At 50.7% G+C, this 8,798-nt stretch overlaps 11 non-coding genes across 11 annotated transcripts; all 11 read left to right on the forward strand.

The window, feature by feature from the left end:
• Window positions 1-133: 133 nt before the first annotated feature.
• Window positions 134-206, forward strand: Trnaa-ugc (transfer RNA alanine (anticodon UGC)). The gene has a single exon. It is a non-coding gene; the product is annotated as a tRNA-Ala (tRNA).
• A 416-nt stretch (window positions 207-622) lies between these two features.
• Window positions 623-695, forward strand: Trnaa-agc (transfer RNA alanine (anticodon AGC)). Its single transcript has one exon. It is a non-coding gene; the product is annotated as a tRNA-Ala (tRNA).
• Window positions 696-1,708: 1,013 nt separating this feature from the next.
• Trnaa-ugc (transfer RNA alanine (anticodon UGC)) lies at window positions 1,709-1,781 on the forward strand. The gene has a single exon. It is a non-coding gene; the product is annotated as a tRNA-Ala (tRNA).
• Window positions 1,782-2,197: 416 nt separating this feature from the next.
• On the forward strand, window positions 2,198-2,270 carry Trnaa-agc (transfer RNA alanine (anticodon AGC)). Its single transcript has one exon. It is a non-coding gene; the product is annotated as a tRNA-Ala (tRNA).
• A 1,013-nt stretch (window positions 2,271-3,283) lies between these two features.
• Window positions 3,284-3,356, forward strand: Trnaa-ugc (transfer RNA alanine (anticodon UGC)). The gene has a single exon. It is a non-coding gene; the product is annotated as a tRNA-Ala (tRNA).
• Window positions 3,357-3,772: 416 nt separating this feature from the next.
• On the forward strand, window positions 3,773-3,845 carry Trnaa-agc (transfer RNA alanine (anticodon AGC)). Its single transcript has one exon. It is a non-coding gene; the product is annotated as a tRNA-Ala (tRNA).
• A 1,013-nt stretch (window positions 3,846-4,858) lies between these two features.
• Trnaa-ugc (transfer RNA alanine (anticodon UGC)) lies at window positions 4,859-4,931 on the forward strand. Its single transcript has one exon. It is a non-coding gene; the product is annotated as a tRNA-Ala (tRNA).
• Window positions 4,932-5,347: 416 nt separating this feature from the next.
• Window positions 5,348-5,420, forward strand: Trnaa-agc (transfer RNA alanine (anticodon AGC)). The gene has a single exon. It is a non-coding gene; the product is annotated as a tRNA-Ala (tRNA).
• Window positions 5,421-6,433: 1,013 nt separating this feature from the next.
• Trnaa-ugc (transfer RNA alanine (anticodon UGC)) lies at window positions 6,434-6,506 on the forward strand. The gene has a single exon. It is a non-coding gene; the product is annotated as a tRNA-Ala (tRNA).
• A 416-nt stretch (window positions 6,507-6,922) lies between these two features.
• Trnaa-agc (transfer RNA alanine (anticodon AGC)) lies at window positions 6,923-6,995 on the forward strand. Its single transcript has one exon. It is a non-coding gene; the product is annotated as a tRNA-Ala (tRNA).
• A 1,502-nt stretch (window positions 6,996-8,497) lies between these two features.
• Window positions 8,498-8,570, forward strand: Trnaa-agc (transfer RNA alanine (anticodon AGC)). Its single transcript has one exon. It is a non-coding gene; the product is annotated as a tRNA-Ala (tRNA).
• The last annotated feature ends 228 nt before the right edge of the window (window positions 8,571-8,798 follow it).

Raw genomic sequence — 8,798 nt, forward strand, 5'->3', positions numbered from 1 at the left:
TGGAACTCTTGTGTATATGAACGCGTCCGCGCCTTTGTACTCTGTTCCCTTCAGCCCTGCAAACCAACCAACCATCGTGTCCGTGCACATAAGAGTAGTAAAGAATGGAGAACAGCGCAGCTTGGTTGTGCTTGGGGGCGTAGCTCAGTTGGTAGAGCGTTCGCTTTGCATGTGAAAGGTCCCGGGTTCAAGCCCCGGCGCCTCCATGTTTTGTGGTCAGTGCGTGGTAAGTGTTGGTCGCGGCGAGCCTAAAGGCACGCAAGCTGTTGCAAAGCCAGCGTCACAGACTCGTATACTGACGTAAGGAGAGCAAGACGTAAATGTGAGGACCGGCTGTTGTCGAGGTGTCATCGAGTGCAAATCTGCCTTGGGTAAAACGGCCTAACCTCAGTGAAGTCTAGAGAGTGAACAACACTTTCGTCTACCTCAGAGCGTTGGCCGAACGCTATTTTCGACGTCGTGCGTGCCACTTTGATTTTGGCCAACTACGATTCGATACAGAATGCAGGAAACCTGAAAGACACCCTCACAGACACATTGAGAGTAGTGTTTGTCTGCGGAATAATTGGAGTGCAAGGGTGTGTGCAATTGATATGACTGTATGTAGCGCAGTTCGTCAGCAGGGGGCGTAGCTCAGATGGTAGAGCGCTCGCTTAGCATGCGAGAGGTACTGGGATCGATACCCAGCGCCTCCAGAATTTTTAACACACCAACATGCGCACACTGCCATGCAAGTGGAATAATTCACAGCCAGAAAATGTGTCAAGGCAGATACGAGCGAACGATTAGCAGCCACAATTGGCAAGCGTGCTGTAATGCGCAGGAAGTACCCTCCTCCAACCACTACACTTAATTTAGAAACAGTACTCGTGTTCCCATAAGATTCTCAAACCTATGTCGGAAAGATGAGCCTTGCGCCGAATTCACAAAAATCCCACTGCACATTCCAATTCTTTACGTGCAGTCGGCTGCTACTGGTGTTGCTAGTTGTGACTGCTGATGACAGATGCCGTAGCAATCAATTCATGGAGTGAGTTGTATGTTTTGCGATACTCTGTCTCTGACAAGCAAGCAGAGGTGACATAGGCGCGAATACGGAAAGCTTGCAGCCCCTCGCTGCCTGCAGACACCGAGCAGCCACACTAGGTGGGCGGCCTAAGCCGTAGGCGAAATGTGCTCACTCGCTTGGGCGCGACGACAAGCTCTAAATAAGGCTGTCACTAGCGTGAGCGTTGCGTGAGCGTCGTGTAAAGTCGGAAAAGTCGTCTGCATGGGTGAGTGCCATGTTTGGGGAGCGTTTCGTAGTTTGCGCAGTGCAATGGAGACGCGGAAACTTGTTGTGGCCCAGTCTTTTGCAGTTGGACGACAAGAGTGGTACACAGTAGTAAAGTGCGAGGCAGTGAGTTGGCATGAACAGTCGAGTGCACAATGGGGCTTCAGATGTGCTTGTTACCTCAGGTGCTGTGTGATTGTCGACATGGAGTGAAAACAGAGCAACTTGTGACTGGCCCTTCAATTTAAGACGTTAAAAACGGACGGAATTTGCAGTCGTAATACCAGAGCATCGAAACTACTTGGAACTCTTGTGTATATGAACGCGTCCGCGCCTTTGTACTCTGTTCCCTTCAGCCCTGCAAACCAACCAACCATCGTGTCCGTGCACATAAGAGTAGTAAAGAATGGAGAACAGCGCAGCTTGGTTGTGCTTGGGGGCGTAGCTCAGTTGGTAGAGCGTTCGCTTTGCATGTGAAAGGTCCCGGGTTCAAGCCCCGGCGCCTCCATGTTTTGTGGTCAGTGCGTGGTAAGTGTTGGTCGCGGCGAGCCTAAAGGCACGCAAGCTGTTGCAAAGCCAGCGTCACAGACTCGTATACTGACGTAAGGAGAGCAAGACGTAAATGTGAGGACCGGCTGTTGTCGAGGTGTCATCGAGTGCAAATCTGCCTTGGGTAAAACGGCCTAACCTCAGTGAAGTCTAGAGAGTGAACAACACTTTCGTCTACCTCAGAGCGTTGGCCGAACGCTATTTTCGACGTCGTGCGTGCCACTTTGATTTTGGCCAACTACGATTCGATACAGAATGCAGGAAACCTGAAAGACACCCTCACAGACACATTGAGAGTAGTGTTTGTCTGCGGAATAATTGGAGTGCAAGGGTGTGTGCAATTGATATGACTGTATGTAGCGCAGTTCGTCAGCAGGGGGCGTAGCTCAGATGGTAGAGCGCTCGCTTAGCATGCGAGAGGTACTGGGATCGATACCCAGCGCCTCCAGAATTTTTAACACACCAACATGCGCACACTGCCATGCAAGTGGAATAATTCACAGCCAGAAAATGTGTCAAGGCAGATACGAGCGAACGATTAGCAGCCACAATTGGCAAGCGTGCTGTAATGCGCAGGAAGTACCCTCCTCCAACCACTACACTTAATTTAGAAACAGTACTCGTGTTCCCATAAGATTCTCAAACCTATGTCGGAAAGATGAGCCTTGCGCCGAATTCACAAAAATCCCACTGCACATTCCAATTCTTTACGTGCAGTCGGCTGCTACTGGTGTTGCTAGTTGTGACTGCTGATGACAGATGCCGTAGCAATCAATTCATGGAGTGAGTTGTATGTTTTGCGATACTCTGTCTCTGACAAGCAAGCAGAGGTGACATAGGCGCGAATACGGAAAGCTTGCAGCCCCTCGCTGCCTGCAGACACCGAGCAGCCACACTAGGTGGGCGGCCTAAGCCGTAGGCGAAATGTGCTCACTCGCTTGGGCGCGACGACAAGCTCTAAATAAGGCTGTCACTAGCGTGAGCGTTGCGTGAGCGTCGTGTAAAGTCGGAAAAGTCGTCTGCATGGGTGAGTGCCATGTTTGGGGAGCGTTTCGTAGTTTGCGCAGTGCAATGGAGACGCGGAAACTTGTTGTGGCCCAGTCTTTTGCAGTTGGACGACAAGAGTGGTACACAGTAGTAAAGTGCGAGGCAGTGAGTTGGCATGAACAGTCGAGTGCACAATGGGGCTTCAGATGTGCTTGTTACCTCAGGTGCTGTGTGATTGTCGACATGGAGTGAAAACAGAGCAACTTGTGACTGGCCCTTCAATTTAAGACGTTAAAAACGGACGGAATTTGCAGTCGTAATACCAGAGCATCGAAACTACTTGGAACTCTTGTGTATATGAACGCGTCCGCGCCTTTGTACTCTGTTCCCTTCAGCCCTGCAAACCAACCAACCATCGTGTCCGTGCACATAAGAGTAGTAAAGAATGGAGAACAGCGCAGCTTGGTTGTGCTTGGGGGCGTAGCTCAGTTGGTAGAGCGTTCGCTTTGCATGTGAAAGGTCCCGGGTTCAAGCCCCGGCGCCTCCATGTTTTGTGGTCAGTGCGTGGTAAGTGTTGGTCGCGGCGAGCCTAAAGGCACGCAAGCTGTTGCAAAGCCAGCGTCACAGACTCGTATACTGACGTAAGGAGAGCAAGACGTAAATGTGAGGACCGGCTGTTGTCGAGGTGTCATCGAGTGCAAATCTGCCTTGGGTAAAACGGCCTAACCTCAGTGAAGTCTAGAGAGTGAACAACACTTTCGTCTACCTCAGAGCGTTGGCCGAACGCTATTTTCGACGTCGTGCGTGCCACTTTGATTTTGGCCAACTACGATTCGATACAGAATGCAGGAAACCTGAAAGACACCCTCACAGACACATTGAGAGTAGTGTTTGTCTGCGGAATAATTGGAGTGCAAGGGTGTGTGCAATTGATATGACTGTATGTAGCGCAGTTCGTCAGCAGGGGGCGTAGCTCAGATGGTAGAGCGCTCGCTTAGCATGCGAGAGGTACTGGGATCGATACCCAGCGCCTCCAGAATTTTTAACACACCAACATGCGCACACTGCCATGCAAGTGGAATAATTCACAGCCAGAAAATGTGTCAAGGCAGATACGAGCGAACGATTAGCAGCCACAATTGGCAAGCGTGCTGTAATGCGCAGGAAGTACCCTCCTCCAACCACTACACTTAATTTAGAAACAGTACTCGTGTTCCCATAAGATTCTCAAACCTATGTCGGAAAGATGAGCCTTGCGCCGAATTCACAAAAATCCCACTGCACATTCCAATTCTTTACGTGCAGTCGGCTGCTACTGGTGTTGCTAGTTGTGACTGCTGATGACAGATGCCGTAGCAATCAATTCATGGAGTGAGTTGTATGTTTTGCGATACTCTGTCTCTGACAAGCAAGCAGAGGTGACATAGGCGCGAATACGGAAAGCTTGCAGCCCCTCGCTGCCTGCAGACACCGAGCAGCCACACTAGGTGGGCGGCCTAAGCCGTAGGCGAAATGTGCTCACTCGCTTGGGCGCGACGACAAGCTCTAAATAAGGCTGTCACTAGCGTGAGCGTTGCGTGAGCGTCGTGTAAAGTCGGAAAAGTCGTCTGCATGGGTGAGTGCCATGTTTGGGGAGCGTTTCGTAGTTTGCGCAGTGCAATGGAGACGCGGAAACTTGTTGTGGCCCAGTCTTTTGCAGTTGGACGACAAGAGTGGTACACAGTAGTAAAGTGCGAGGCAGTGAGTTGGCATGAACAGTCGAGTGCACAATGGGGCTTCAGATGTGCTTGTTACCTCAGGTGCTGTGTGATTGTCGACATGGAGTGAAAACAGAGCAACTTGTGACTGGCCCTTCAATTTAAGACGTTAAAAACGGACGGAATTTGCAGTCGTAATACCAGAGCATCGAAACTACTTGGAACTCTTGTGTATATGAACGCGTCCGCGCCTTTGTACTCTGTTCCCTTCAGCCCTGCAAACCAACCAACCATCGTGTCCGTGCACATAAGAGTAGTAAAGAATGGAGAACAGCGCAGCTTGGTTGTGCTTGGGGGCGTAGCTCAGTTGGTAGAGCGTTCGCTTTGCATGTGAAAGGTCCCGGGTTCAAGCCCCGGCGCCTCCATGTTTTGTGGTCAGTGCGTGGTAAGTGTTGGTCGCGGCGAGCCTAAAGGCACGCAAGCTGTTGCAAAGCCAGCGTCACAGACTCGTATACTGACGTAAGGAGAGCAAGACGTAAATGTGAGGACCGGCTGTTGTCGAGGTGTCATCGAGTGCAAATCTGCCTTGGGTAAAACGGCCTAACCTCAGTGAAGTCTAGAGAGTGAACAACACTTTCGTCTACCTCAGAGCGTTGGCCGAACGCTATTTTCGACGTCGTGCGTGCCACTTTGATTTTGGCCAACTACGATTCGATACAGAATGCAGGAAACCTGAAAGACACCCTCACAGACACATTGAGAGTAGTGTTTGTCTGCGGAATAATTGGAGTGCAAGGGTGTGTGCAATTGATATGACTGTATGTAGCGCAGTTCGTCAGCAGGGGGCGTAGCTCAGATGGTAGAGCGCTCGCTTAGCATGCGAGAGGTACTGGGATCGATACCCAGCGCCTCCAGAATTTTTAACACACCAACATGCGCACACTGCCATGCAAGTGGAATAATTCACAGCCAGAAAATGTGTCAAGGCAGATACGAGCGAACGATTAGCAGCCACAATTGGCAAGCGTGCTGTAATGCGCAGGAAGTACCCTCCTCCAACCACTACACTTAATTTAGAAACAGTACTCGTGTTCCCATAAGATTCTCAAACCTATGTCGGAAAGATGAGCCTTGCGCCGAATTCACAAAAATCCCACTGCACATTCCAATTCTTTACGTGCAGTCGGCTGCTACTGGTGTTGCTAGTTGTGACTGCTGATGACAGATGCCGTAGCAATCAATTCATGGAGTGAGTTGTATGTTTTGCGATACTCTGTCTCTGACAAGCAAGCAGAGGTGACATAGGCGCGAATACGGAAAGCTTGCAGCCCCTCGCTGCCTGCAGACACCGAGCAGCCACACTAGGTGGGCGGCCTAAGCCGTAGGCGAAATGTGCTCACTCGCTTGGGCGCGACGACAAGCTCTAAATAAGGCTGTCACTAGCGTGAGCGTTGCGTGAGCGTCGTGTAAAGTCGGAAAAGTCGTCTGCATGGGTGAGTGCCATGTTTGGGGAGCGTTTCGTAGTTTGCGCAGTGCAATGGAGACGCGGAAACTTGTTGTGGCCCAGTCTTTTGCAGTTGGACGACAAGAGTGGTACACAGTAGTAAAGTGCGAGGCAGTGAGTTGGCATGAACAGTCGAGTGCACAATGGGGCTTCAGATGTGCTTGTTACCTCAGGTGCTGTGTGATTGTCGACATGGAGTGAAAACAGAGCAACTTGTGACTGGCCCTTCAATTTAAGACGTTAAAAACGGACGGAATTTGCAGTCGTAATACCAGAGCATCGAAACTACTTGGAACTCTTGTGTATATGAACGCGTCCGCGCCTTTGTACTCTGTTCCCTTCAGCCCTGCAAACCAACCAACCATCGTGTCCGTGCACATAAGAGTAGTAAAGAATGGAGAACAGCGCAGCTTGGTTGTGCTTGGGGGCGTAGCTCAGTTGGTAGAGCGTTCGCTTTGCATGTGAAAGGTCCCGGGTTCAAGCCCCGGCGCCTCCATGTTTTGTGGTCAGTGCGTGGTAAGTGTTGGTCGCGGCGAGCCTAAAGGCACGCAAGCTGTTGCAAAGCCAGCGTCACAGACTCGTATACTGACGTAAGGAGAGCAAGACGTAAATGTGAGGACCGGCTGTTGTCGAGGTGTCATCGAGTGCAAATCTGCCTTGGGTAAAACGGCCTAACCTCAGTGAAGTCTAGAGAGTGAACAACACTTTCGTCTACCTCAGAGCGTTGGCCGAACGCTATTTTCGACGTCGTGCGTGCCACTTTGATTTTGGCCAACTACGATTCGATACAGAATGCAGGAAACCTGAAAGACACCCTCACAGACACATTGAGAGTAGTGTTTGTCTGCGGAATAATTGGAGTGCAAGGGTGTGTGCAATTGATATGACTGTATGTAGCGCAGTTCGTCAGCAGGGGGCGTAGCTCAGATGGTAGAGCGCTCGCTTAGCATGCGAGAGGTACTGGGATCGATACCCAGCGCCTCCAGAATTTTTAACACACCAACATGCGCACACTGCCATGCAAGTGGAATAATTCACAGCCAGAAAATGTGTCAAGGCAGATACGAGCGAACGATTAGCAGCCACAATTGGCAAGCGTGCTGTAATGCGCAGGAAGTACCCTCCTCCAACCACTACACTTAATTTAGAAACAGTACTCGTGTTCCCATAAGATTCTCAAACCTATGTCGGAAAGATGAGCCTTGCGCCGAATTCACAAAAATCCCACTGCACATTCCAATTCTTTACGTGCAGTCGGCTGCTACTGGTGTTGCTAGTTGTGACTGCTGATGACAGATGCCGTAGCAATCAATTCATGGAGTGAGTTGTATGTTTTGCGATACTCTGTCTCTGACAAGCAAGCAGAGGTGACATAGGCGCGAATACGGAAAGCTTGCAGCCCCTCGCTGCCTGCAGACACCGAGCAGCCACACTAGGTGGGCGGCCTAAGCCGTAGGCGAAATGTGCTCACTCGCTTGGGCGCGACGACAAGCTCTAAATAAGGCTGTCACTAGCGTGAGCGTTGCGTGAGCGTCGTGTAAAGTCGGAAAAGTCGTCTGCATGGGTGAGTGCCATGTTTGGGGAGCGTTTCGTAGTTTGCGCAGTGCAATGGAGACGCGGAAACTTGTTGTGGCCCAGTCTTTTGCAGTTGGACGACAAGAGTGGTACACAGTAGTAAAGTGCGAGGCAGTGAGTTGGCATGAACAGTCGAGTGCACAATGGGGCTTCAGATGTGCTTGTTACCTCAGGTGCTGTGTGATTGTCGACATGGAGTGAAAACAGAGCAACTTGTGACTGGCCCTTCAATTTAAGACGTTAAAAACGGACGGAATTTGCAGTCGTAATACCAGAGCATCGAAACTACTTGGAACTCTTGTGTATATGAACGCGTCCGCGCCTTTGTACTCTGTTCCCTTCAGCCCTGCAAACCAACCAACCATCGTGTCCGTGCACATAAGAGTAGTAAAGAATGGAGAACAGCGCAGCTTGGTTGTGCTTGGGGGCGTAGCTCAGTTGGTAGAGCGTTCGCTTGCATGTGAAAGGTCCCGGGTTCAAGCCCCGGCGCCTCCATGTTTTGTGGTCAGTGCGTGGGTAAGTGTTGGTCGCGGCGAGCCTAAAGGCACGCAAGCTGTTGCAAAGCCAGCGTCACAGACTCGTATACTGACGTAAGGAGAGCAAGACGTAAATGTGAGGACCGGCTGTTGTCGAGGTGTCATCGAGTGCAAATCTGCCTTGGGTAAAACGGCCTAACCTCAGTGAAGTCTAGAGAGTGAACAACACTTTCGTCTACCTCAGAGCGTTGGCCGAACGCTATTTTCGACGTCGTGCGTGCCACTTTGATTTTGGCCAACTACGATTCGATACAGAATGCAGGAAACCTGAAAGACACCCTCACAGACACATTGAGAGTAGTGTTTGTCTGCGGAATAATTGGAGTGCAAGGGTGTGTGCAATTGATATGACTGTATGTAGCGCAGTTCGTCAGCAGGGGGCGTAGCTCAGATGGTAGAGCGCTCGCTTAGCATGCGAGAGGTACTGGGATCGATACCCAGCGCCTCCAGAATTTTTAACACACCAACATGCGCACACTGCCATGCAAGTGGAATAATTCACAGCCAGAAAATGTGTCAAGGCAGATACGAGCGAACGATTAGCAGCCACAATTGGCAAGCGTGCTGTAATGCGCAGGAAGTACCCTCCTCCAACACTACACTTAATTTAGAAACAGTACTCGTGTTCCCATAAGATTCTCAAACCTATGTCGGAAAGATGAGCCTTGCGCCGAATT

This window comes from Schistocerca serialis, unplaced genomic scaffold (genome assembly GCF_023864345.2).
Source record: "Schistocerca serialis cubense isolate TAMUIC-IGC-003099 unplaced genomic scaffold, iqSchSeri2.2 HiC_scaffold_547, whole genome shotgun sequence".
Taxonomy (NCBI): Eukaryota; Metazoa; Arthropoda; class Insecta; order Orthoptera; family Acrididae; genus Schistocerca; species Schistocerca serialis.